General features: G+C 43.2%; 1 long non-coding RNA gene across 1 annotated transcript; it reads left to right on the plus strand.

The window, feature by feature from the left end:
• The first annotated feature begins 9,744 nt into the window (after window positions 1-9,744).
• On the plus strand, window positions 9,745-12,875 carry LOC119326094. Its single transcript, XR_005157811.1, has 4 exons — window positions 9,745-10,309; window positions 10,673-10,742; window positions 11,506-11,642; window positions 12,535-12,875. It is a non-coding gene; the product is annotated as an uncharacterized LOC119326094 (long non-coding RNA).
• Window positions 12,876-25,935: the final 13,060 nt, after the last annotated feature.

The following is a 25,935-nucleotide window of genomic DNA, read 5'->3' on the forward strand; positions in this document are numbered from 1 at the left end:
TGATTGGCAAGACCCAATCCTAAGCATAGCACAAGATCGTGTAGTTCGTTTGCTAGAGCTTTTCCAATGTCAAGTATCATTTCCTTAGACCATGAGATCGTGTAACTCCCGGATACCGTAGGAGTGCTTTGGGTGTACCAAACGTCACAACGTAACTGGGTGACTATAAAGGTACACTATAGGTCTCCCCGAAAGTATCTGTTGTGTTGACCCGGATCGAGACTGGGATTTGTCACTCCATATGACGGAGAGGTATCTCTGGGCCCACTCGGTAATGCATCATCATAATGAGCTCAATGTGATCAAGTGTTTGGTCACGGGATCATGCATTACGGTACGAGTAAAGTGACTTGCCGGTAAGGAGATTGAACGAGGTATTGGGATACCGATGATTGAATCTCGGGCAAGTAACGTATCGATTGACAAAGGGAATTGTATATGGGGTTACTTGAATCCTCGACATCGTGGTTCATCTGATGAGATCATCGAGGAGCATGCGGGAGCCAACATGGGTATCCAGATCCCGCTGTTGGTTATTGACCGGAGAGTCGTCTCGGTCATGTCTGCATGTCTCTCGAACCCGTAGGGTCTACACACTTAAGGTTCGGTGACACTAGGGTTGTAGAGATATTAGTATGCGGAAACCCGAAAGTTGTTCAGAATCCCGGATGAGATCCCGGACACCATGAGGAGTTCCGGAATGGTCCGGAGGTAAAGAATTCTATATAGGAAGTCCAGTTTCGGCCATCGAGAAAGTTTCGGGGGTCTCCGGTATTGTACCGGGACCACCGGAAGGGTCCCGGGGGTCCACCGGGTGGGGCCACCTATCCCGGAGGGCCACATGGGCTGAAAGGGGAAGGGAACCAGCCCCTGGTGGGCTGGTGCGCCCTCCCCTTGGGCCTCCCCTGCGCCTAGGGTTGGAAACCCTAGGGGTGGGGGGCCGTCCCACTTGACTTGGGGGGCAAGTCCCCCCCTAGGCCGCCGCCCCCCTTGGAGATGGGATCTCCAGGGCCGGCGCACCGTCCTAGGCCCCCTATATAAAGAGGGGGGAGGGAGGGCAGCTGCACCCTAGTCCCTGGCGCCTCCCTCCCCCCCGTACCACCTCTCCCTCTCGCTGAGCTTGGCGAAGCCCTGCTGAGATCCCGCTGCTTCCACCACCACGCCGTCGTGCTACTGGATCTCCATCAACCTCTCCTTCCCCCTTGCTGGATCAAGAAGGAGGAGACGTCTTCTCCAACCGTACGTGTGTTGAACGCAGAGGTGCTGTCCGTTCCGCACTAGGATCATCGGTGATTTGGATCACGACGAGTACGACTCCCTCAACCCCGTTCTCTTGAACGCTTCCGCTCGCGATCTACAAGGGTATGTAGATGCACTCCTCTCTCTCGTTGCTACATGAACTCCATAGATTGATCTTGGTGTAGCGTAGAGTTTTTTTATTTTCTGCAACGTTCCCCAACACATTGGAGGCATCCGGTGCTTCACATTGTTCCCTTCCCCCTAGATTAGCATCACTGACGAGATCGGCATAGGCCACCATCGGACCACCCCTCAACCTCCTTTGGCCCAGATCGACACCGCCACGTCGTGCCAGGTTGTCCTCGCCTATCTGTCTGTAGCACGTCACTGCTCTGACATGACACACTCCCACCTAGGTCGTCCTCGCCCCCACCCACCTATGGCATGTCGTTGCTCCGAGATGGCACACTCCTGCCTAGGTCGAGCTATGACTGAAGGAAATATGCCCTAGAGGCAATAATAAAGTTATTATTTATTTCCTTATTTCATGATAAATGTTTATTATTCATGCTAGAATTGTATTAACCGGAAACATAATACATGTGTGAATACATAGACAAACATAGTGTCACTAGTATGCCTCTACTTGACTAGCTCGTTTATCAAAGATGGTTATGTTTCCTAGCCATGGACAAAAGAGTTGTCATTTGATTAATGGGATCACATCATTAGGAGAATGATGTGATTGACATGACCCATTCCGTTAGCCTAGCACTTGATCGTTTAGTATGTTGCTATTGCTTTCTTCATGACTTATACATGTTCCCGTAACTATGAGAATTATGCAACTCCCGTTTACCGGAGGAACACTTTGGGTACTACCAAACGTCACAACATAACTGGGTGATTATAAAGGAGTACTACAGGTGTCTCCAAAGGTACATGTTGGGTTGGCGTATTTCGAGATTAGGTTTTGTCACTCCGATTGTCGGAGAGGTATCTCTGGGCCCTCTCGGTAATGCACATCACTATAAGCCTTGCAAACAATGTAGCTAATGAGTTAGTTACGGAATGATGCATTACGTAACGAGTAAAGAGACTTGCCGGTAACGAGATTGAACTAGGTATTAGATACCGACGATCGAATCTCGGGTAAGTAACATACCGATGACAAAGGGAACAAAGTATGTTGTTATGCGGTTTGACCGATAAAGATCTTCGTAGAATATGTAGGAGCCAATATGGGCATCCAGGTTCTGCTATTGGTTATTGACCAAGAATAGTTCTAGGTCATGTCTACATAGTTCTCGAACCCGTAGGGTCCGCACACTTAATGTTTCGATGACAGTTATATTATGAGTTTATAAGTTTTGATGTACCGAAAGAGTTCGGAGTCCCGGATGAGATCGGGGACATGACGAGGAGTCTCGAAATGGTCAAGACGTAAAGATCGATATATTGGACGACTATATTCGGAGTTCGGAAATGTTCCGAGTGATTCGGGTATTTTTTCGGAGTACCGGAGAGTTACGGGAATTCGCCGGGGGTATATGGGCCTTATTGGGCCATACGGGAATTGAGGAGAGAGGCCGAAAGGAAGGAGGCGCGCAGCCCCCCTCTGGTCCGAATTGGACAAGGGGTGCAACCCCTCTTTCCTTCCTCCTCTCCCCCTCTTTCCCCCTTCTCCTACTCCAACAAGGAAGGAGGGAGTCCTACTCCTGGTGGGAGTAGGACTCCCCTTGGCGCGCCTCCTCCTGGCCGGCCGAACCCCTCCCCCTTGCTCCTTTATATACGGGGGCAGGGGGGCACCTCAAGGCACGAAACACAAGTTGATCTACGGATCGTTCCTTAGCCGTGTGCGGTGCCCCCCTCCACCATATTCCACCTCGGTCATATCGTTGCGGAGTTTAGGCGAAGCCCTGCGCCGGTAGAGCATCATCATCGTCATCACGCCTTCGTGCTGACGGAACTCATCCCCGAAGCTTTGCTGGATCGGAGCCCGGGGATCGTCATCGAGCTGAACGTGTGCTGAACTCGGAGGTGCCGTACGTTCGGTACTTGGATCGGTCGGATCGTGAAGACGTACGACTACATCAACCGCGTTGTCATAACGCTTCCGCTTACGGTCTACGAGGGTACATGGCCAACACTCTCCCCTCTCGTTGCTATGCCATCACTATGATCTTGCGTGTACGTAGGAATTTTTTTGAAATTACTACGTTCCCCAACAGTGGCATCCGAGTCTAGGTTTTATGCGTTGATGTTATATGCACGAGTAGAACACAAGTGAGTTGTGGGCGATATAAGTCATACTGCTTACCAGCATGTCATACTTTGGTTCAGCGGCATTGTGAGATGAAGCGGCCCGGACCGACATTACGCGTACGCTTACGCGAGACTGGTTTCACCGCTACGAGCACTCGTTGCTTAAAGGTGACCGGCGGGTGTCTGTCTCTCTCACTTTAGTTGAACCGAGTGTGGCTACGCTCGGTCCTTGCGAAGGTTAAAACAGCACCAACTTGACAAACTATCGTTGTGGTTTTGATGCGTAGGTAAGAACGGTTCTTGCTAAGCCCGTAGCAGCCACGTAAAATTTGCAACAACAAAGTAGAGGACGTCTAACTTGTTTTTGCAGGGCATGTTGTGATGTGATATGGTCAAGACGTGATGCTATATTTTATTGTATGAGATGATCATGTTTTGTAACCGAAGTTATCGGCAACTGGCAGGAGCCATATGGTTGTCGCTTTATTGTATGAAATGCAAACGCCCTGTAATTGCTTTACTTTATCACTAAGCGGTAGCGATAGTCGTAGAAGCAATAGATGGCGTAACGACAACGATGCTACGATGGAGATCAAGGTGTCGCGCCGGTGACGATGGTGATCATGACGGTGCTTCGAAGATGGAGATCACAAGCACAAGATGATGATGGCCATATCATATCACTTATATTGATTGCATGTGATGTTTATCCTTTATGCATCTTATCTTGCTTTGATTGACGTTAGCATTTTAAGATGATCTCTCACTTAATAATCAAGAAGTGTTCTCCCTGAGTATGCACCGTTGCGAAAGTTCTTCGTGCTGAGACACCACGTGATGATCGGGTGTGATAGGCTCTACGTTCAAATACAACGGGTGCAAAATAGTTGCACACGCGGAATACTCAGGTCATACTTGACGAGCCTAGCATATACAGATATGGCCTGGAACACGGAGACCAAAAGGTCGAGCGTGAATCATATAGTAGATATGATCAACATAGTGATGTTCACCCTTGAAAACTACTGCATCTCACGTGATGATCGGACATGGTTTAGTTGATTTGGATCACGTGATCACTTAGATGACTAGAGAGATGTCTGTCTAAGTGGGAGTTCTTAAGTAATATGATTAATTGAACTTAAATTTACCATGAACTTAGTCCTGGTAGTATTTTGCAAATTATGTTGTAAGATCAATAGCTTGCGTTGTTGCTTTCATATGTTTATTTTGATATGTTCCTAGAGAAAATTGTGTTGAAAGATGTTAGTAGCAATGATGCGGATTGGATCCGTGATCTGAGGTTTATCCTCATTGCTGCACAGAAGAATTATGTCCTTGATGCACCGCTAGGTGACAAACCTATTGCAGGAGCAGACGCAGACGTTATGAACGTTTGACTGGCTCAATATGATGACTACTTGATAGTTTAGTGCACCATGCTTAACGGCTTAGAATCGGGACTTCAAAGACGTTTTGAACGTCATGGATCATATGAGATGTTCCAGGAATTGAAGTTAATATTTCAAGCAAATACCCAAGTTGAGAGATATGAAGTCTCCAACAAGTTCTATAGCTAAAAGATGGAGGAGAATCGCTCAACTAGTGAGCATGTGCTCAGATTGTCTGGGTACTTCAATCGCTTGAATCAAGTGGGAGTTAATCTTCCAGATAAGATAGTGATTGACAGAATTCTCTAGTCACCATCACTAAGTTACTAGAACTTCGTGATGAACTATAGTATGCAAGGGATGACGAAAACGATTCCCGAGCTCTTCGTGATGTTGAAATCGACGAAGGTAGAAATCAAGAAAGAACATCAAGTGTTGATGATTGACAAGACCACTAGTTTCAAGAGAAGGGCAAAGAGAAAGAAAGGGAACTTTAAGAAGAATGACAAGCAAGTTGTCACTCCCGCGAAGAAGCCCAAAGCTGGACCAAAGCCTGAAACTGAGTGATTACACTGCAAAGGAAATGGTCACTGGAAACGGAAATACCCTGAATATTTGGTGGATAAGAAGGATGGCAAATTGAATAAGGGTATATTTGATATACAGGTTATTGATGTGTACCTTACTAGTGTTTATAGTAGCCCCTGAGTATTTGATACTTGTTCGGTTGCTAAGATTAGTAACTCGAAATAGGAGTTACAGAATAAACAGAGACTAGTTGAGGGTGAAGTGATGATGAGTGTTGGAAGTAGTTCCAAGATTGATATGATCATCATCGCACACTCCCTATACTTTCGGGATTAGTGTTAAACCTAAATAAATGTTATTTGGTGTTTGCGTTGAGCATGAATATGATTTGATCATGTTTATTGCGATACAATTATTCATTTAAAGTTAGAGAATAAATTGTTATTCTGTTTACATGAATAGGACCTTCGATGGTCATACACCCAATGAACATAAGTTTGTTGGATCTCGATCGTAGTGATACAATTCATAATATTGATGCCAAAAAGATGAAAAGTTAATAATGATAGTGCAACTTATTTGTGGCACTGCCTTTTGTGTCATATTGGTGTAAAGCGCATGAAGAAATTCCATAAAGATGGATTATCGGAATCACTTGGTTATGAATCATTTGATGCTTGCGAACCGTGCCTTTTGGGCAAGATGACTAAAACTCCGTTCTCCGGAATAATGGAACAAGCTACTAACTTATTGGAAATAATACATACCGATGTATGCGATCCAATGAGTGTTGATGCTCGTGGCAAGTATCGTTATTTTCTGACCTTCACAAGATGATTTGAGCAGATATGGGTATATCTACTTGATGAAACATAAGTCTGAAATAGTTGAAAGGTTCAAAGAATTTCAGAGTGAAGTGGAAAAATCATCGTAACAAGAAAATAAAGTTTCTGCGATCTGATCGCGGAGACGAATATTTGAGTTATGAGTTTGGTCTTCAATTAAAACAATGTGGAATAGTTTCACAGCTCACGCCACCTGGAACACCACAACGTTATGGTGTGTCCGAACGTCGTAACCACATTTTATTGGATATGGTGCGATCTATGATTTCTCTTATCGGTTTTACCACTATCGTTTTAGGGTTTGCATTAGAGACAGTTGCATTCACGTTTAATAGGGCACCATCTAAATCCGTTGAGACAACACCGTATGAACTATGGTTTAGCAGTAAACCTAAGCTGTCGTTTCTTAAAGTTTGGAGTTGCGATGCTTATATGAAAAAGGTTTTCAACTTGATAAGCTCGAACCCAAATCGGAGAAGTGCGTCTTCATAGAATACCCAAAGGAAACTGTTGGGTACACCTTCTATCACAGATCTAAAGGCAAGTTATTCATTGCTAAGAATGGATCCTTTCTAGAGAAGGAGTTTCTCTCAAAAGAAGTGAGTGGGAGGAAAGTAGAACTTGATGAGGTAACTATACCTGCTCCCTTATTGGAAAGTAGTTCATCACAGAAATCTGTTCCTGTGACTACTACACCAATTAGTGAGGAAGTTAATGATGATGATCATGAAACTTCAAATTAAGTTACTACAGAACCTCGTAGGTCTTCCAGAGTAAGATCCGCACCAGAGTGGTACGGTAATCCTGTTCTGGAAGTCATGTTACTAGACCATGATGAACCTACGAACTATGAGGAAGCGATGATGAGCCCAGATTCCACGAAATGGCTTGAGGCCGTAAAATCTGAGATATGATCCATGTATGAGAACAAAGTATGGACTTTGATTGACTAGCTCGATGATCAGCAAGCCATGTTAAATAAATGGATCTTCAAGAGGAAGACGGACATTGATAGTAGTGTTACTATCTACTAAGCTTGACTTGTTGCGAAATGTTTTCAACAAGTTCAAGGTGTTGAATACGATGAGATTTTCTCACTCGTATTGAAGCTTAAGTCTGTCTGAATCATGTTAGCAATTGCCACATTTTAATGAAATCTGGCAAATGGATGTCAAAACTGCATTCCTTAATGGATTTACTAAAGAAGAGTTGTATATGATGCAACTAGAAAGTTTTTGTCAATCATAAAGATGCTAACAAAGTGTGCAAGCTCCAGCAATCCATCAATGGACTGGTGCAAGCATCTCGGAGTTGGAATATACGCTTTGATGAGTTGATCAAAGCATATGGTTTTATACAGACTTTTGAAGAAGCCTGTATTTACAAGAAAGTGAGTGGGAGCTCTGTAGCATTTCTAATATTATATGTGGATGACATATTGTTAATTGGAAATGATATGGAAATTCTGGATAGCATGAAAGGATACTTGAATAAGAGTTTTTCAAAGCAAGACCTCGGTGAAGCTGCTTACACATTGAGCATCGAGATCTATATAGATAGATCAAGACGCTTGATAAGATTTTTCAATGAGTACATACCTTGATAAATTTTTGAAATAGTTCAAAATGGAACAGTCAAAGAAGGAGTTCTTGCCTGTGTTACAAGGTGTGAAGTTGAGTAAGACTCAAGACCCGACCATTGCAGAAAATAGAAAGAGAATGAAAAGTCATTCCCTATGCCTCAGTCATAGGTTCTATAAAGTATGCTATGCTGTGAACCAGACCTATTGTATACCTTGCTCTGTGTTTGGCAAAGGAATACAATTTTGATCTAATAAGTAGATCACTAGACATGGGTCAAGAATATCCTTAGTGAGGACTAAGGAGACGTTTCTCGATTATGGAGGTGATAAAAGAGCCCGTCGTAAAAGTTACAACGATGCAAGCTTTTACACCAATCCAGATGACTCTAAGTCTTAATCTGGATACATATTGAAAGTGGGAGCAATTAGCTAGAGTAGCTCCGTGCAGAGCATTGTGGACATAGAATATTTGCGAAATACATACGGCTCTGAATATGACAGATCCGTTGACTAAACTTCTCTCACGAGCAAAACATGATCATACCTTAGTACTCTTTGGGTGTTAATCACATAGCGATGTGAACTAGATTATTGACTCTAGTAAACCTTTTGGGTGTTGATCACATGATGATGTGAACTATGGGTATTAATCACATACAGATGTGAATATTGGTGTTAAATCACATAGCGATGTGAACTAGATTATTGACTCTAGTGCAAGTGGGAGACTGAAGGAAATATGCCCTAGAGGCAATAATAAAGTTATTATTTATTTCCTTATTTCATGATAAATGTTTATTATTCATGCTAGAATTGTATTAGCCGGAAACATAATACATGTGTGAATACATAGACAAACATAGTGTCACTAGTATGCCTCTACTTGACTAGCTCGTTTATCAAAGATGGTTATGTTTCCTAGCCATGGATAAAAGAGTTGTCATTTGATTAATGGGATCACATCATTAGGAGAATGATGTGATTGACATGACCCATTCCGTTAGCCTAGCACTTGATCGTTTAGTATGTTGCTATTGCTTTCTTCATGACTTATACATGTTCCTGTAACTATGAGAATTATGCAACTCCCGTTTACCGGAGGAACACTTTGGGTACTACCAAACGTCACAACGTAACTGGGTGATTATAAAGGAGTACTACAGGTGTCTCCAAAGGTACATGTTGGGTTGGCGTATTTCGAGATTAGGTTTTGTCACTCCGATTGTCGGAGAGGTATCTCTGGGCCCTCTCGGTAATGCACATCACTATAAGCCTTGCAAGCAATGTAGCTAATGAGTTAGTTACGGAATGATGCATTACGTAATGAGTAAAGAGACTTGCCAGTAACGAGATTGAACTAGGTATTAGATACCGATGATCGAATCTCGGGCAAGTAACATACCGATGACAAAGGGAACAAAGTATGTTGTTATGCGGTTTGACCGATAAAGATCTTCGTAGAATATGTAGGAGCCAATATGGGCATCCAGGTTCTGCTATTGGTTATTGACCAAGAATAGTTCTAGGTCATGTCTACATAGTTATCGAACCCGTAGGGTCTGCCACTACACCACGGTAAAAAGTTAAGGGCAATCAACTGCCGGGAAAAGCAAAGAATTTAGGTCAATTAACTGTCGGTAAAGATTTAACTGCCGGGCAAGCATTTGCAGGTCAAATTATTTGCCGGGAAAGATATAGCAAGAATGGCAATGTATCTGCCGGCAAGTTTAGGGTCAAGGTAACTGCCCTGGAAACGAAACGAGGGCAACTACAATGCCGGTGACCAGGTTGACGAGGACTGAAAACTTTTGAGGAAAAAACGCGCGAGCCAGGACCACGAAGCAGTAGAAGTTACGCGAAGCGGCCTCCAGGCGCCACACGGCCCTAAAATTGCTCTTTCCCCACGCCCCACCACAGGGCACAGGCCGACCCAACCGCCGCACTCATCGCCGTTAACACCGCCGCTTCCGCATCCCCAGATCCACACCGCCCGGCCAAGGGCCACGGCTCCATTCCCCAACCACCACGCCGCCGAACCCGTATCCCCCCATCCCCCATCTCCCCGCCACACCCCCAACCGAATCCACGCCGCCGCGGCCTGCCGCATCCCCACCCCATTGACGTAGCAGCCGCGCGCTGGCTGCAAGGACATCGGCGATGTAATTCCTTAAACTGAGATACAAAGAGGGAGGACAGGGTCGTGGGGCTCCGCCACGTGCCTGGATCCAGGCACCAGCCAACGCATCTTGCTCGATCTGGCTACCGCCGCGCGCGTCCGTGCCAGATCCGGCCGGCACGGTCGAGGCTGGGTGGAGGAGCATGGGGCGGTGGCTTGGTTGTTGAGGAGGGGAAGCGAGCACGGGGCGGTGGCTAGGATGTGGAGGAGATGAAGCGAACACGGGCCATTGTGGCTAGGAGGTGAGCTGCTCATCCTCGATCTGGAGAAGGGGAAGGCAGAGGTGAGCAGGATCCCCTCAATTCTTGACATGCTTACTAGTTAATTTTATATGACTAGCTTCTGAACCCGATATTGCATTATGTGCGTCGAGAAACATACAGTTTTATATCCTTATTTGCAAATTCGGAATTGCATCATCTGTTCAACAGTGTGCTTATGATATTTTCCATACGTATGGCTCAAAATGTAACATGCAGTCTAATTTGCATAGCCAGTTCATTTTCTTGGAGCTTATAGATCTGTTCCAGTTAGTAATTCATTCTAGATGATCTCTGTATTTTGTAGGACCTATTTTTAATTCAATAGATAGATATATGTTTGTAGACAAGGTCTTCAGGAATAACATTTTAGTGTTGATGTTCAGGTGTAGGTTCACAAGTTGAGGGAAGCTGCAGCCATAAATAATCGAAAAAGTACCACACTTCACAGTTTTTGTGAGATTCTTGATCCTAGTTGAAGACTTAATTTGGTACTTCCATCGCGTGGCATCGTTTGACTACATTCTGAATACCTCATAATTTGTTTCTATCATTGCACGGTTGTATCATAGGGAGTAAAATATATTGTGGCGTGATAATGGAAATTCTGAAATTGGACTATCACCACAACGGAAATATTGTGCTCTTTTGAGTGTGATTGGTTTGACAACCGTGTACACGGCAAGTGGGTAAAATTTGATATATTTTGAATCACAAATATGAACTCTAAGCATTTATTTAACTCTGGTGAGAAGTTGTCTGATGAACCATTATTTCTGACTCCCCAAGCAACTCAAGCTTATTCTGTCCAAGATTCCATTGACAAAGATTCATGTAGTGTTGTCCATTCGAAGCCAGGAATCCTTTTTGATATTCTTGGAAAAGAAATGAAAACTTTGAGAAGGTTGATGAACCTGTGATTCTGTTCCTTGGTTTAGATGCTAATGTAAATCTCCAGCCTGATGTTCAAGATGCACCTCGTATTAGAAAAGATGTAGATGGACAATTGTTTGTCAGGTTAAGAAGGATAAATATGTAGCTTAAATACCTCTTTTAATATTTTGTAATGTTCCTCTACTTCAGGCTATGCCCTGTGCATAAGACGCACTATTGCTAATTATGTCTTTTATATTTAAGTATTCCTGCAGAGTGCCTCTTTGTTCTTCTATTTCAGATTGCATAACACTTGTACTAATTCTGAGATGATATTTCTTTTCAGGAAAAGAATGGCAAACAGAGGATAAAGAGATGATGCTTCTACATATAAAGATTTGTGAACAGGGAATGTAACGCTTGTCATAGAGAGGTTGAATGACTTCATTCCAAGTCTTGCATGAACAAGACAACAAGACAAAGGTGATGGTCGCCCTTGTGTGTTGATACATCTTGTGGATGCTAGTTTTCTTTATCTATAAAGCAGAGCTACGGCCTAATTTCTTAAACCATTAATAAAAGAAATCAAGAAATGCTTATAAACTATGGATGTAGCAACATCATGACCTTCCTGTATGCCTCATGGACTAATAAAGGAATTACATCATGACCTTCCTGTATGCATCATGACCTTCCTGTATGCATCATGGATGTAGCTACTCTGTTTCTTAAACAGTTCTGCAGCTACTACTAAAACTTTGCACAGTTTGGACAACACATCATGGACTAATAAAGGGACCACACAAGTACATATTCAGTAAACCAACATTCTTTGATTTTGAGCAACCTATATTCATTTCAGCAAATGATTTAAGTGCCTGCAAACTCTTTTTCTTTTTGTTTGATCAACATTTTTTCTGAAACAAGCAGCAGATTTAATTAGAGGGCTGTTCAGTTGGTATACATTCTCATGACTATTGATTCTCACTATCTAGCACTAATACACACTACACGGAACAAACATGTACAAAAAAAAACAGAGGACGCTGTGCATTGCCACTGGATTGCTAGTGATTACTTGCAGTTTTTTAATGTTCTATTTACTTCACAGCAATCAGGAGAAACTAATACACCAAAAGATCACTACTGATAAATATTTATAATGATAGGTTGTATAGTGCATAATCTGTTCCTATGACTACATGCACACATTCTGTTTGTGCCTTGTGGAATGCAAAGTACAGGGCGACGTCGACACACAAGTATCTTTTTCATTTGGATGAGTCGATTTTCTTTTTCAGCCCGTGCAACTTCTATGTTTGGAACATGTGTTCATCTGAGCTGATCTATTTGGTCATTTCCTTTTTTTTAACAGGTCACCAGTAATTTGCATCCACAAGGTTCTAGAGGTGTGTTTGGTGAGCTAAAAGAGTATTCTGCTGGTTTCGGTTTTGTCCATAATGTAAAACCTTCACTTGTGAACCTACAAATGTACTTATGTGTGCATGTAGACCTGATGGATGGTTGTGCTTTTGGCTGTCCTGTAACTAGACTTGTATGCCCATTTGTGCATCCAGGCATGCGTGATTGATCTTTGTGCTTTTGGCTGTCCTGCAATACTGGACTTATGAACCTATGTATGGATGATGGAGACTTGTGAACCTATGTATGGATGATGGAGACTTGTGAACCTATGTATGGATGATGGATTGCTTATATACACACACACACACACACATTATCTCTTAAGTGATGCAATCTTAATTACTGTACGCATGTGTTGTGTTATATATAGGTGGCACAAAATGGAGTGAAGATAGATGATAGCTTTTGAAATACATGTATACATATAGGAGATTTGTGTGTTCCCAGGGGACACAAATAATGGCAGTCAGACTGCCGGGAAACTCTTCAATCTGCCCTGAATTGTCAGTCTGCCGGGAAAATGTTGTATGCCGGGAATAGTTCTAACTGCCGGCAAAGGTGCGGACATTAAGGGCAGAGAATATGCCGGGGTTTGTACTAACTGCCGGGAATTCTTTTTCCCGACGGGACTTTCAAGGGCAGTTTGTAGATGCCGGCAAAACTCATTCCCGGCAGATAGTCTGCCTCCGGTAGCTAGTTTTCCCGGCAGATCTGGTGACCCCTAAATTTTGGTCATGGTGCAGTGCGCACGCTTAAGGTTTCGATGACATTTATATTATGAGTTTATGAGTTTTGATGTACCGAAAGAGTTCGGAGTCCCGGATGAGATCGGGGACATGACGAGGAGTCTCGAAATGGTCGAGACGTAAAGATCGATATATTGGACGACTATATTCGGAGTTCGGAAAGGTTCCGAGTGATTCGGGTATTTTTCGGAGTACCGGAGAGTTACGGGAATTCGCCGGGGAGTATATGGGCCTTATTGGGCCATACAGGAATTGAGGAGAGAGGCCGAAAGGAAGGAGGCGCGCAGCCCCCCTCTGGTCCGAATTGGACAAGGGGTGCAGCCCCTCTTTCCTTCCTCCTCTCCCCCTCTTTCCCCCTTCTCCTACTCCAACAAGGAAGGAGGGAGTCCTACTCCTGGTGGGAGTAGGACTCCCCTTGGCGCGCCTCCTCCTGGCCGGCCGAACCCCTCCCCCTTGCTCCTTTATATACGGGGCAGGGGGGCACCTCAAGGCACGAAACACAAGTTGATCTACGGATCGTTCCTTAGCCGTGTGCGGTGCCCCTCTCCACCATATTCCACCTCGGTCATATCGTCGTGGAGTTTAGGCGAAGCCCTGCGCCGGTAGAGCATCATCATCGTCACCACGCCGTCGTGCTGACGGAACTCATCCCCGAAGCTTTGCTGGATCGGAGCCCGGGGATCGTCATCGAGCTGAACGTGTGCTGAACTCGGAGGTGCCGTACGTTCGGTACTTGGATCGGTCGGATCGTGAAGACGTACGACTACATCAACCGCGTTGTCATAAGGCTTCCGCTTACGGTCTACGAGGGTACGTGGACAACACTCTCCCCTCTCGTTGCTATGCCATCACCATGATCTTGCGTGTACGTAGGAATTTTTTTGAAATTACTACGTTCCCCAACAATGACCCCCTTTGTTGTTATCTCATCCACCGGGAATTGTAATTGTTGCATCAATATTGTTCCCTCTTGTAAAACAAGGCCACACAATACAATTTATGTAGCAGCAGTAACATGAGATGATGTCATGTGATAGACTTGTTCGTGCCGTACACATTTTCCTTGTACATTTTATCTCGTTGGTGTTGATTTTGTTCAAGTAGACTCCATTTGCATTTAAGGATACTATTGGTTTTCAATCTATTATTTTAGTGTATTTGATGCATGATTTTCACATATTAACTCGTATTTTAGCAAAGCGATAGTACATAACTTTATAAGTGTCATTCTTTCACCCATAACAGTTAAGGATACCATGACTTCAAAGAACAGTCTTTTTAGTGAACTGCAAGAGGAGAGTTGAGAATATTATCGATGTTAGCACAACATGAAAAATCCTATTTCCCGTTCGTTTTGGGACATACTTAGTTTTTTAGGTGTGGGACATACTAACTACTTAGGTTTTTTTTGAGCGAAACTTACTACTTAGTCTTTTTTTAGCGACACTTACTACTTAGTTTTTTTAGGAATCCCAACGCTTTATTACTCAAACTTCACAATGTTTGGGATACTTAGTAAATCATACAAAACACACACTCATTGCAGTGTTGTTTAGGTAATGGGCCGGCCCATGTATGCACACCTCTCGGCCCTTGTGGTGTTGTTTCCCGGTTTGGGGAAGGTTCCACCCGGTTTTGAGAAGGTTTTGACCATTTTCTTCTTCTTTTCATTTATGTGTTTTCTCTCCCAGGTTATTGATTCGTAAAAAAAGGTTATTAGGTTTCTTTTCAGTTTTATTATTTTTTCTTGTTCGGTTTACTTTTTCCTTCTTTCGTTTTTGTATTTCCATCTTCAATATTTTCTTTCTCCTTTTATATGTTTTTAATGTATGAACATTTTATAAAGTTTCTGAACATATTTGAAATTAGTAAACATATTTCAAATTTGCGAATGTTTTTTTAAACTCATGAACATTTCTAAAATTCATGAACATTTTTAAAATTGTGACCATTTTCAAAGCCATGTTTTAGAAAAATGCCAATATGTTTTATTTCAAGAACATTTCCAAAATGCGTGAAGATTTTTGAAATTGTGAATGTGTTTTATAATTCATGAACAATTTTTAAAATCCATGAACATTTTTAAAATCGTGTTTTTTCACAACTTTTTCAAAACTAACAAAAAACAGGTAGCCGTTTTTTTCCAGATGAGCCAGCAGCAAAGAAGCGAGCGAGTGGGAGCTTTGTGAGTCATGGGCCAATGCGCATTTTGGCGGCAATTCGCCCCAAGGCGCTCCTGTTGCAACACAATCAGATTCACTAATTGGGCCACGCCATGAAATCCTAAATGATATTGAGCTGAGAAATGAGAAGGACCACTGAACCGGATTAGCATTGAATGTGTATAACCAATTCCACTGCCAGCCTAGAAAAAACCAATTCCACTGCCAGCCTAGAAAAAACCAATTCCACTGTCAGCAAGACAGATTTAGGACATGATGTTGCGTTCTAGTTAAAGAGATGGCCTAGTCAGAGCATCTATTGTCGGACTTAACAAATCTTACCCCTAAACGCCCGCGAACACACCCAGTCAGTCACTGGACGTGTTTGTCTTGAGCATCTATTTATTCGTTCATACATCCACACTTCTTATTTTCTCTCTCATATGTCCGGTCACTTGCATGTGATTGGTGAAGAAAAGAGAAAGAAAGAAAATAAAGAATAAACAAAAAGAAAAAGGTGGTCCGGGTGGGCCACGTCCTCCGTGGCGGACTGACGAAGCGCGTCCACGAGCCCTTATATCCTCTCTACATTTATGCTAAATATTGAGAGTTTACGGATAGCCCGGACGTATAGAAATGATATGAGGGTTTTGATTCCACTCTCTTGTCCGGTCACTAACTAGGCGCTTCCGCGGACGTTCGAGGAGAATTAAAAATATCCGGTTGTAGATGCTCTCACATGCGCCATGGGGCGCAACCCGGCCATCGCATGCGCCATGAGCGCAACGCGGTGATCTAGCATCGCTTTCATCCGTTCTGTCCGCGGCTAATATGCAAACAACGCTCAAGTTGCAATCACACACAACATGAGGGAAAAGGGGAGAGGCAGCCTACCCAAAACGGAATTAATTAGTACATGGGTGGACGAGCACTTACCGTATATGGACTAAGCCTCTGGTCCGAAAACCGACCGCGCGGCCAGGTTCGTGACCGTACACGCATGCATGCAAACAATATTAATGCTCGAATTGCAACCACTCCTGCTCCTCCTCTATATATTCAACTGTCCTCTGATCGGGAGCAAAGCAGCGGCCAGGCTTACTGCTTAGTGGCAGCCATGAGGATGGAGCATGACTTCCATATGGCCGAAGGAGAAGACGAGAACAGCTACGGCAAGAACTCAAGGCTTCAGGTCTCATACTGTATATCTTCTCACGTACTAGTATCTGCCGCTGCAGTCCTAATTTGATTGCTGGATTCAGCTGCAATTGTTCATAGAGATTTCCCTTTCCGTTTTCCTTAGGAAGATGCCTTCACTAGTAGACAAACACCTAATAGTCCCGATTCGTGAGGGCCTTTAGTCCCGATTCATGAACGGGCCGTTATTAATACCTTCACCCATTAGTCCCGGTTCAAACAAGAACCGGGACTAATGTGCCTCCACGTGGCTCTGTGCGCCGAGCCTAGTCAGGGGGCCTTTGGTCCCGGTTGGTGGCACCAACCGGGACCAAAAGTTCATGTTTTTTTTTTGGAAAGTGGTTGCTTTAGGGGTTTTGGGGGTTATTTTTAGGTTGTTATATTAGCTAGCTAATAGAGAGAAGTGTCCTCTCTTATATCTTCGTCCTTGGTTTACCAACGCTACTGCTATATATGTTCATTTTACCCGCTGATATAATAACTCATGCATGCTCGCATACATCAGCATATATAATAACAAGTACTCGTCCTACTAATCATGCATCATCATACAACTTCTACTCGTTATTAATAATAAATCATACGATCATCATCCTCATAGTCATCGAACCCAACCCTACATAATTATTCTTAACACATGATCATCAGTATCAGGTAGGACCTAAACACCCTTAAGGTAAAATAGCATAAAACAATATAGACCCCGACTCTCCATTATGAAGAATGGCGATCATCCTGTCTCTAATTTTTGCCCTTCGCTGAATGTTGCTTCCAAGAAGCTCCTTACGACTGTCCATACATTTTTTCCATTCTTTGATTGTCATGTCTCCACTTCTTTTAGAAACCCGGTATGGACAGTTCAGATTCGTAGGAAGACCTGGTTGTATGTTTAAAACATGAAGGCTACCGTGTGTATACATCAGATGAGGCACACAATTATTCGGGATTATCTGTTGAAAAACATAGTAATAACTTCGTAGTTAGCAATGATATGATGTACTAGTTTTAGAAGTGTGCAAAAAGATGCACGGATGTCGTAATAGTAAAAAATCTTACCAGGGTATCTCCATGGTAGTTACCATAGTTCAACACGTGCACTAGTGGCACGTATTGACCATAATGTTGAGGAGTTCGATTGTAGACATTGTAATTCTCAAGATCAGTATAAAATGCGACCAAATGATTTTTCTCCTGATAAGTTAGTTCGGAGCCTTCGGTGTAGTAGGTTCTGTCTACCATCTTCCGCACATTCTTTGAAGAATGAAAATAAGCTGTCAATGGAGAATAAGTTGTCAACTATTTTGAAATAAACAATATAAATTACTTAATAACTATGTTAAGCTCACATGGGGGAAGAATTGGAGGTGTATCCACAAGGACGAAAATCGTAGGTCTCTCTTGTTCGATTGTAGGATCACCAAGATCCATGGTAACAAGCATACCCTCATCAAAACCATACATCTTGCAAAGTGCTTCCCAATTTTTGCAACCAAAATGGGTTACACTCTGAGCATTGTACAACTTTACTTGAAAATCCACACCACGATGGGTACTTAGGATAATTTTTTTGGTTTCGAAACTTTCATGGTCTTCAAAACCCATCCTCTCCAAGACATAGCGTCTTGCAAAGCATGGGATAAGCTAGTCGAATTGGAAAAAATGAAAAATATTGTCATGATTAAAATAGTTGAAGTCATGAGTAATTACGAAAAAAACTATTATCGTCGGTTGCGTACCGTATGAACATCGAAGGTCTCCTCGAGCTTAATGCTGAAGCGACGATCTTCATCCAGCTCAATGAACCTGTCGCAGATACCTCGGTCGTCGTGGCACCAGTCGCACTCCCCCGGGCGGTTTTCATCGTCCGAGTATGACATTTCCGGCCTATGTTCATAATTCAAATATTAAACTAGATTATTAATCACGGGTTGACTATCGGTGATGTACGTAGCTCCTCCTTTCATTCCCGAGTGCATTATTACATCAAATTGTCTAGCACACGGGAATGAAGGAGAACTTATCCAATATGAGCATTCAGTAAGCAAAACCAAATCATAAAATAAGCAAAACCAAATCATAAAATAAAGTAGTATTCAAATTAGCATGCATTCAATAATTATAAGCAAAAGTACATCATCTCTTGGTGTCCGTATATCATCGAATATTATCACTAATATAGCATCACTAACACAACTAGAACCGTAGCGCTCGACGGGTATCGACGCGGGCGGTGGACACCCGAAGATAAGGAACCATCACAGGATCATAGCTCCAGTGAGATCCCTGGAGAACCTACCCTCCAATGCAACCATGTAGCGACGGACGTGCTCATCCTCCTCGCTGACACGGTGACGTACCACCTCCGTAGTAGAACATGAGCCCCCGGACGAAGGGATGAAGTGGGAAGCCCAGTCCGCGGAGGAAATGGGGAAGAAATACTACCCTCTCATGGGGGCTGGGGGTGGGGATGAGCTCTCCCTCGTCGGGGAGCCGGTGCGCGATGTTGCTGGACAAATATCCGGCGTCGCGCAGCTTCTGGATCTGCCCCTCCGTGATGGAGGAGGCCATCCACTTGCCTCCCGCTCCGGACATAGTTGGAGAAGGTTGAGGTGAGAAGTGCGGACTTGGGCGCTGGAGCTTGAGTTCGCGGAGATGGATAAGCCAAGGAGGAAGAAGGCGCAGGTAAAAGGGTTGGATCTTTATCCCCTTATATGGGCGGACAAAAACATGTGTCCCCACCGGCCTGGTAAAACTCGCTTATCTCCCAAGCGCCGCAATCAATGGCGCGGTTGGGTTACCCACGTCCGTATTGATGGGAATCCCGGAATAAGGGGAACACGATCTCTGCTTCGACAGGACGTGCCAAGAAAACCGCTTCGCTAAACGCGCTGAGGTGGTACAATAAGAACAATTCAAGTAAAGGCTTGCTAGTGGTGTGATGTCACGCCACAAAACGCGTCAGCAGATTGAACTGGTGTAATATTATTCTCCATACGGTGGTACGTGGTATTTATTTTTGCAGAGCCGGACACTATCCTGGTGTTCACAATCTTCTATAAATTATTCGGAGGAGGAACTCGCCTTGCAATGCCGAAGACAATATGCGCGCCGAACTCGTCATCATTGAAGCCTGGTTCAGGGGCTACTGAGGGAGTCCTGGACTAGGGGGTGTCCGGATAGCTGAACTATCATCATGGGCCGAACTCCAAGACTATGAAGATACAAGATTGAAGACTTCGTTCCGTGTCCGGATGGGACTTTCCTTGGCGTGGAAGGCAAGCTTGGCGATACGGATATGTAGATCTCCTACCATTGTAACCGACTCTGTGTAACCCTAGCCCTCTCCGGTGTCTATATAAACCGGATGGCTTTAGTCCATAGGACGAACAACAATCATACCATAGGCTAGCTTCTAGGGTTTAGCCTCCTTGATCTCGTGGTAGATCCACTCTTGTAACACACATCATCAATATTAATCAAGCAGGACGTAGGGTTTTACCTCCATCAAGAGGGCCCGAACCTGGGTAAAACATCGTGTCCCTCGTCTCCTGTTACCATCCGCCTAGACACACAGTTCGGGACCCCCTACCCGAGATCCGCCGGTTTTGACACCGACAAGGGGTATTCGTACCGGTTGGCTCCACCAACCGGTACCAATGGACCCGTCTAATTTTTTATTTTCTGCAACTCTTTTTTAGTGGATTCTTTCTGCAGCTGTTTTTTTAGTCCCACCTCGCCCAGCGAGAGGCACTCGCAGCTGTTTATAAGCCCTGAGTGCAGAGACAATGAAGAAGAGGCTCAATGCTGATAGAGGCAAAGGTGTCCCGTCTTTCGATGAGATGATGGATATCGCTTTGGTAGAAGTCGACTTTGACGATCCGACTACGAACATGCGAGGACGTCGCGCCTTAGCAATCGCTAAACCAACTCCGAGAGGTTATTGACCACGCCGGAGCACGATCAACCTGACCACGAGGGTCTGTTTCCTGCGAGCAGACGAAGAACAAGCAAGAAACTAAGATTGCAATCTGGATATTGCGAATATAAGATGAAAGCTTTATTGATCAAGGTGGGGTTCTGTGACGCCTTTGTCTGGTCATTGAACACAAACGAAGTATGCGAAGTTGCAGCTATGGCGAACTTTAATCTAAACAAAACCCAAAGTCTAAACGGTGCCCTAAGGGCTGTATATATGGAGGAAGAGAGGGGGAATTTCGTGGCCCTTGGTGGAGGGGTCCGAAATCAACCCTATCTCTTGTTTCCCCACACATACGGACTCTAAAAATAGCCTATATTTATGTATTTCGAAATTACATGGGTCTGGCCTAATAAAAAGGTGACGCAGCACCTATAATAGCCTCTGGACGAAATTTATGAAGTGACATCTTGTATATTTCGTCCAAGGATTCATGCACTCGTTATGGTGGCTTCAAAGACCTGAAATCATCACTTGTAACTCTGTTCTTGTTCCCCTTGCGCATGCCATCATCTCCATGCTTGTTCTTGCTCCAATGTTCATCCTTCTCCAAGCTAGGCCCTTCATTTGTAAGCAAAACAAATGCATCCAATTTAGGCAGCATCATATTCTCATGAACATTAGAATCATTACCAAGAAACGAAAGTACCTGGTAATTTAGTTGGCGTGCGCGAGCTCTAGTAATTGGTCCAGTATGTATAGCAGCAGGGGCTGTGGGTGTAACAATGGTATTGATGTCCTCATCATCCTCCCCTTCTTGAAATGAAGTCGTCCTCGACGGAAGCTCATCTTCCTCACCCAAATAAGGCTTCAAATCTGCAATGTTAAAAGTGGGACTAACCCCAAAATCTGCAGGCAGCTCAAGTTTATATGCATTATCATTTATTTTCTCTAACACCTTAAAGGGACCATCAGCCTGTGGCATGAGCTTTGATTTGCGCAAATCAGGAAATCTATCCTTACGCAAATGTAACCAAACAAGATCTCCAGGTGCAAACACAACATGTTTTCTACCCTTATCTCCAGCAAGTTTATATTTAGCATTCATACGCTCAATGTTTTCCTTAGTTAAATCATGCATTTTTAAAATCAATTTAGCACGTTGTTTAGCATCAAAATTAACCTTCTCCGAAGATGGAAGAGGCAACAAATCAATAGGTGCACGAGGTAGGAAACCTTACACAACTTCAAAACGGCACATCTTAGTAGTAGAATGCAATGAGCGATTATAAGCAAATTCAATATGAGGCAAGCATTCCTCCCACATTTTCTTATTACTCTTCAAAACAACCCTAAGCATAGTAGACAATGTTCTATTGACTACTTCAGTTTGGCCATCAGTTTGGGGGTGACAAGTAGTACTAAAAAGCAGTTTAGTCCCCAACTTAGCCCATAAACATCTCCAAAAGTGGCTAAGAAATTTAGTATCACGATCTGAAACAATAGTATTTGGCACACCATGCAAGCGAATAATTTCACGAAAGAACAAATCAGCAACATTAACAGCATCATCGCTTTTATGACATGGTATAAAGTGTGCCATTTTCGAGAATCTATCCACGACAACAAATATGCTATCCCTCCCCTTCTTTGTTCGAGGTAAACCTAAAACAAAGTCCATAGATATATCCTCCCAAGGAACACTAGGTACAGGCAAAGGCATATATAAACCATGAGGATTGAGGCGTGACTTGGCTTTTTGACATGTAGTGCAGCGAGCAATAAAACGCTCAACATCCCGTCTCATCTTTGGCCAAAAGAAATGTGTAGCAAGTACGTCCTCCGTCTTCTTCACGCCAAAGTGTCCCATTAATCCTCCTCCATGCGCCTCCTGCAACAACAAAAGACGAACGGAGCTAGCTGGAATGCATAGCTTGTTAGCACGAAACACAAATCCATCGTTAACAACAAACTTGTTCCACATTCTTCCTTCTTTACAATTATGCATTACATCTTTAAAATCAGCATCATGCACATATTGATCTTTGATGGTCTCCAAACCAAATATTTTGAAGTCAAGTTGTGAAAGCATAGTATAGCGACGAGACAAAGCATCAGCAATAACATTTTCTTTTCCCTTCTTGTGTTTAATGATGATAGAGGCGGGGTGTCCCGATCTTTCGATGAGATGATAACTATCGATTTGGTGGAGACGACTTTGACGATCCGACTACAAACGTGCACGACGTTGCGCCTTAGCAATCGCTAAACCAATCTCCTGAGGTTACTGACGATGCCGGAAGCACGGTCAGCCTGACCACGAAGGTCTATTCCTGCAAGCAATCGAAGAACGAGCAAGAATATGATAAAGCAATCTGAATATTGCAAATATTTATGAGGTATTGATAATGGTGGGGATCCGTAAGCGGTCTTGGTCTGGTCGTTGGACACAAACGAAGTACACGAAGTTGCAATGGCTAACTTTTAACTAAACAAATCCCAAAGTCTAAACGATGCCCTAAGGGCTGTATATATGGAGGAAGAGGGGGGAATTTCGTGGCCCTTGGTGGAGGGGTCCGAAATCAACCCTATCTCTTGTTTCCCCACACATACGGACTCTAAAAATAGCCTATACTTATGTATTTCGAAATTACATGGGCCTGGCCCAATAATAAGGTGACGCAGCACCTAAAATAGCCTCGGGACGAAATTTATGAAGTGGCATCTTGTATATTTCGTCCAAGGCTTCATGCACCCATTATGGTGGCTTCAAAGTCCTGAAATCATCACTTGTAACTCCGTTCTTGTTCCCCTTGCGCATGCCATCATCTCCATGCTTGTTCTTGCTCCAATGTTCATCCTTCTCCAAGCTAGGCCCTTCATTTGTAAGCAAAACAAATGTATCCAATTTAGGCAGCATCATATTCTCATGAACATTAGAATCATTACCAAGAAACGAAAGTACCTGGTAATTTAGTTGGCGTGCGCGAGCTCTAGTAATTGGTCCAGTATGTATAGCGGCAGGGCCTGTGGGTGTAACAATGGTATTGATGTCCTCATCATCCTCCCCTTCTTGAAATGAAGTCGTCCTTGACGGAAAGTCATCTTCCTCACGCAAATAAGGCTTCAAATCTGCAATGTTAAAAGTGAGACTAACCCCAAAATCTGCAGGCAGCTCAAGTTTATATGCATTATCATTTATTTTCTCTAACACCTTAAAGGGACCATCAGCACGTGGCATTAGCTTTGATTTGCGCAAATCAGGAAATCTATCCTTACGCAAATGTAACCAAACAAGATCTCCAGGTGCAAACACAACATGTTTTCTACCCTTATCTCCAGCAAGTTTATATTTAGCATTCATACGCTCAATGCTTTCCTTAGTTAACTCATGCATTTTTAAAATCAATTCAGCACGTTGTTTAGCATCAAAATTAACCTTCTCCGAAGATGGAAGAGGCAACAAATCAATAGGTGCACGAGGTAGGAAACCATACACAACTTCAAAAGGGCACATCTTAGTAGTAGAATGCAATGAACGATTATAAGCAAATTCAATATGAGGCAAGCATTCCTCCCACATTTTCTTATTATTCTTCAAAACAGCCCTAAGCATAGTAGACAACGTTCTATTGACTACTTCAGTTTGTCCATCAGTTTGGGGGTGACAAGTAGTACTAAAAAGCAGTTTAGGCCCCAACTTAGCCCATAAACATCTCCAAAAGTGGCTAAGAAATTTAGTATCACGATCTGAAACAATAGTATTTGGCACACCATGCAAGCGAATAATTTCACGAAAGAACAAATCAGCAACATTAACAGCATCATCGCTTTTATGACATGGTATAAAGTGTGCCATTTTCGAGAATCTATCCACGACAACAAATATGCTATCCCTCCCCTTCTTTGTTCGAGGTAAACCTAAAACAAAGTCCATAGATATATCCTCCCAAGGAACACTAGGTACAGGCAAAGGCATATATAAACCATGAGGATTGAGTCGTGACTTAGCTTTTTGACATGTAGTGCATCGAACAATAAAACGCTCAACATCCCGTCTCATCTTTGGCCAAAAGAAATGTGTAGCAAGTACGTCCTCCGTCTTCTTCACGCCAAAGTGTCCCATTAATCCTCCTCCATGCGCCTCCTGCAACAACAAAAGACGAACGGAGCTAGCTGGAATGCATAGCTTGTTAGCACGAAACACAAATCCATCGTTAACGACAAACTTGTTCCACATTCTTCCTTCTTTACAATTCTGTATTACATCTTTAAAATCAGCATCATGCACATATTGATCTTTGATGGTCTCCAAACCAAATATTTTGAAGTCAAGTTGTGAAAGCATAGTATAGCGACGAGACAATGCATCAGCAATAACATTTTCTTTTCCCTTCTTGTGTTTAATGACATAAGGGAAAGTCTCAATGAATTCAACCCATTTAGCATGTCTACGATTCAGTTTAGCTTGACTTTTAGTATGTTTCAAAGATTCATGATCATAATGTATAACAAATTCTTTGGGCCATAAATAATGTTGCCATGTTTCTAAAGTCCGAACAAGAGCATATAATTCTTTATCATAAGTAGAATAATTCAGACTAGGCCCACTCAATTTTTCAGAAAAGTATGCAACAGGTTTGCCATCTTGTAATAACACACCTCCTAATCCAATTCCACTAGCATCACATTCAAGCTCAAAAGTCTTATTAAAATCAGGAAGTTGGAGTAAAGGAGCATGTGTCAACTTATCTTTCAATACCGAGAAGGCTTCTTCCTGTGCAGTACCCCAAAGAAAAGGTACATCTTTCTTTGTAAGCTCATTGAGAGGTGCAGCAATGGTGCTGAAATCTCTCACAAAACGCCTATAGAATCCTGCGAGGCCAAGAAAACTCCTCACTTGTGTGACCGTTTTGGGCTGCGGCCAACTCTCAATAGCTTCAATCTTGGCTTTATCAACTTCAATTCCCTATGGAGTAACAACATAGCCAAGAAAAGATACTCGGTCGGTGCAAAAGGTGCACTTCCCAAGGTTACCAAACAAACGTGCATCACGTAGAGCAATAAAAACAGCACGTAAATGTTCCAAATGTTCTTCCAAAGATCTGCTATAAATCAGTATATCATCAAAATAGACTACCACAAATCGTCCAATGAAAGCACGTAAAACTTCGTTCATTAGTCTCATGAAAGTACTAGGCGCATTAGTTAACCCAAAAGGCATGACTAACCACTCATATAATCCAAACTTAGTTTTAAATGCTGTTTTCCATTCATCCCCCAATTTCATACGAATTTGATGGTATCCACTACGCAAATCAACTTTGGAG

This window comes from Triticum dicoccoides, chromosome 6B, assembly GCF_002162155.2.
Source record: "Triticum dicoccoides isolate Atlit2015 ecotype Zavitan chromosome 6B, WEW_v2.0, whole genome shotgun sequence".
Taxonomy (NCBI): domain Eukaryota; kingdom Viridiplantae; phylum Streptophyta; class Magnoliopsida; order Poales; family Poaceae; genus Triticum; species Triticum dicoccoides.